Genomic DNA, 4172 nt, shown 5'->3' with positions numbered 1-4172 from the left:
CCCTCTGGGTCCTACTGTGGAGCCAATTCCCCAGCCAGCAGATCGTGGTGAGGCGGAGGCCGCAGTTAACCAGTTTTGCCAAGGGGTGATCATGGGATACCAGATGGAAGGCTTTTTTAAAGTCAAGATATATGACATCAATCTCTTCTCCCTTGTCCAGGTGATAAGTCACCTGGTCGTAAAAGGAAATGAGATTGGTCAAGCAAGACCTACCCACAACAAACCCGTGCTGGCTATCCCTCAGGATGCTGCCATCAGCCAGTCTGTTAAGAATGGCCTCTTTAATATTTTTTTCCAAGACCTTGAAGATAGGCACCACATTGGCCTTCTTCCAATCTTCAGGCACTTCACCAGAGCACCAGGAGTTCTCGAAGATCTGTGCTAGGGGCTGGGGTATGATGCTTGCCAGTTTCTTGAGTACCCTGGGTTGTAAACTGTCAGGACCGGCTGACTTGAAGGTATCCAGCCTCTCAAGGTGTTCGTTCACGAGGTCAGCATCGATGGAGGGTAAGGAATCTCCCTCACTCGGGTCTCCCTGTCCCATAGTGGGCAGGGGGGTCCCATGGGACTGGTGAAAAACTGATGCAAAGTACCCATTTAGCAAGTTTGCTTTTTCCTGGGCGTCAGTTGTCAGTTGTCCCATCTGGACTAGAGATGATATCTTTTATTAGACCAACAGATTGCCTGTTTGAGTCCTGATTGCCTTTTCCTTCAAGCCTAACACTTACCATGCCTAGAGCATTCTTGCTGATCAACTTACAGCAGCTCATTAACTCTCTGCAGGACATGCCATTGTGCTCCCTTTTTTCATGTATATTTTTTCATTATCTCATGTATTTTACCCAGGGTTAGTGACATGTGAGGATATATTATCAAGACTAATTTGGTCAGTTTAACTTTCCCAACATACTCAGACAACTCACAGTGTTTCTGTATCAACATTTTAGAATGACAGACATTTTGCATTCCATTGTACTTACAGACTTCAATACACTCACCTTGTTCATCTAGTGAGTCATGTTCATAAACCAACAATTTGTGGATGGTGGTTTTGAGTGATTTAACTACTCATACATCTGTATTATAGTGACTTTGGCACCAGTATGCAATTTAAACTTGACGTTCAGTCAGACTCAGGCTGCTGTAGAATTAGCACATTATCTGAATGAACACACTATTGTTCGCCGCTCTGTAATCACTTAGGGTACTGACAAACATGAACTCCTGTAACAAGCAGGCAGTCCTGGGGTCAGTCTGAACACTGGCCTGCCCACCTGTCTAGGGCAGTCTGCCCACCTCCCTTTCCTGCCATGCCTTTGTTGCATCTAAAGTTGTTCCTTGGTGGGAGGCTGCCCATTTAATTGCCCTGATGACAAGGAAGAATACATGGCTCCGAACCTCCCCTTATACCATGTCCCATGCCTCAGAGGTGGCATCCACATCTATTAATACTCCCTGGCCCCTTAGCTGGGCTGCACTCAGCCTCAACCAGCCCAAATGTAGCTTCAGTTGTCCTCAAACCTACCTGGGCCTTATGCCCTCCTCACCGGGGCTTCTTCCCATGCCACCACACTTTAACCTCAACACCCAGTTCCTTCACTGGGCTTCTACCCTGTCCTTCACTGGGCTGCTGGGCCTAATGCCCCTGGGGTCTCAGGCCTCACTCAGTGGGCCTAGGTCCTGTCTCAGGCTCCCTTCAATGAGCCTGGACCCTACCTCAGGCCCCACTAAGTGGACCTTGACTCTGTGCTTTTCTATTGGGGTGTGCCCCCCTAGCCTTTCCCCTCCATGGAGTCACCCACAAGGCAGCAGGGGCTGCGGCTTTCCAGCTTCCCATCCTCACCTTTCACTGGACAGGCACAGGTGTGTCATTTCCTGAGGACTGCCCCACCACAAGCAGCCCCACTACACCATCCTCCCCTTCAGGATGTAATTTTAGGTCAGGACCAGGAACCTCCTCCATCCCCATAGTTCCTACCTTGAACCTCCAAGTTGTTCTGGGAGCAGGAAATCTGCAGCTGGGTGATGTTCCTTTGGCCCCCTGCAACAACTACCAGCTCTGCTCTCGGGGCCTAACTTTATATCCAGGCTTCCAGCCTCTCCAACAATCAGGCAGCCTCCTGCCTAACATGTAACCACCTGATTGGGTCTGCTCCCACCTGCAGGCTGCTTGCCGCCTACTCAGGCCTTTTAAAGTGGCAGATACAACCTGTACTCTGCCACAACTCTCCACTAACTCATGGTGCATCACAGGAAGCACCAAGAGTTACAGGGCTCCCCCAGACCCAACAGACATTTGCTGTTGCGTCTGGGGAGCTGGGTTATTAAACTGCAGTTTAGGGCTGCTCTCCCTTAGCCCTGCCCCTCCCCCCTCCCAGATCCTTTGGAATGGAAGAGGGGGAAGGGAGCAGAGGGAGCTCAGTTTGGGGTTTACCCAACCTGCACTGGAGGGTGGGGTGTGTGGATCGGATCTCAGGGGAGCTTTAATCCATCTGCCCCACCCTCCACTGCAGGCTGAGCAAGCTCCAGAGAGAACTCCCTCCCCTTCCTTCTCCCCCTCCCATTCTGAAAACAGCACCGGGCATGGGTTTGGGCTACATCAGCCTAAATCCTGTTCCCAGCATGCACTGACACAAGTTAATGAAGGTGCTCCACTTTGGAACCCTCATGTAAGGAGGGTTCAATTGTCACAGGATTGGATACTTTTGAAGTGCTCTACAGCCATGCTCTTATGTTAGGGCATGGCTGTAGAGTGCTTCAGAGGCCTTTAGTGAATAATGGAAGAGCAATGTCTTGGTTTTATCTGTTCTAGTTGTTCTACCTACGTACAAGAGAAAGCTGAGGGGGGATCTAGTGGCCCTTTACAAACTAGTCATGGGGGACCAGCAGAGTCCCTATTCCCCCCAGCACTACCAGGTCTGACAAGAAATAACGGTCACAAGCTAGCAGAGGGTAGATTCAGGCTAGACATCAGGAGGTGCTACTTCACTGTCAGGGCGGCTAGGATCTGGAACCAACTTCCAGGAGAAGTGGTGCTGGCTCCTACCCTGGGGGTCTTTAAAAGGAGACTAGATGAACACCTTGCTGGGGTCATATGACCCCAGTACTCTTTCCTGCCATGGCAGGGGGGTCGGACTTGATGATCTGCTCAGGTCCCTTCTGACCCTACCAAGTATGAAACGATGAAGTAAACTCCACCTTATCTGATTTTATGGAATTGAGGTTATCATGTACCATATTTGTATCATATTTGCACCAGATATTCTGTGTTCTTCTTTTAAATTTAATTTTACACTAATTGTGTCTGCTATGAGAACTTTTATTGGCATTTTATAATTGTGAAACATTCTCACAGATACACTTGACAGAAAAAAATATAACTTTTAGCATGTTTTCTACTTTATCTGTCACTAAATTTATAACTTGTGTGAGAGATCTGCAGTTTATGATATGGATTTGTATAAGAAAATTACAATATTTAATTATCTGGCAATTTCTAAAACATGGATTATGAACAAATAATTATGTTAGTAATAATTAATAATTTTTTTAGGAAATCAAGCACAGATCAACTAATAAAAGTTGGGTGGCTTAATACTTGGATCTTAATCTACATGTCCAAGGGATTTAGCTGATTTATCAAGGCACATGGCAAGGCAAGTTGTGTATTCGAGAGGAGGACTGATCTTTAATTTTCTTTGTAAAATGACTTTAAATAGAACTTTTAGCAACAACAGAAATATGCTGAGTTAAACCCAGCCGTAGAGTAAACTGACTTCAGTGGAGTTGCCGCTCCTTACTTGTGGGCTTAATTACTCTATATTTTTTCTGGCTATATTTTAATTCTTGTGTGTCATATCCCTCTGATAGTAATAAGACTTTGTGACCAAGGGTACTGATTTTACTTTCCAGATTTTACCTTCCAGTTCAATATGTATGAACTAATTTTGAGAATAAAGCTGCATCCTCAGTTTCCCTAACATGTCATTGCTAGGCACCTACCAAATTCATGATTTTGCAGTTTTCATGGAAACTGCAAATTTGGTAGGTCCCCCATGAAAAATCCCAGTCCCCATGAAAAAGCAGGAACATGGCAGTGAGCCAGTGGTGAGAAAAAAAGGCAACTGCAAGCAGAAAAGGAAGGGAAGCCCTTGCATCCTAGAGCACAGGGG

Source organism: Gavialis gangeticus, unplaced genomic scaffold (assembly GCF_001723915.1).
Source record: "Gavialis gangeticus isolate Ggan-Ray unplaced genomic scaffold, GavGan_comp1, whole genome shotgun sequence".
In the NCBI taxonomy this organism is placed as follows: domain Eukaryota; kingdom Metazoa; phylum Chordata; order Crocodylia; family Gavialidae; genus Gavialis; species Gavialis gangeticus.
Note: the sequence above shows the minus strand (reverse complement) of the source record.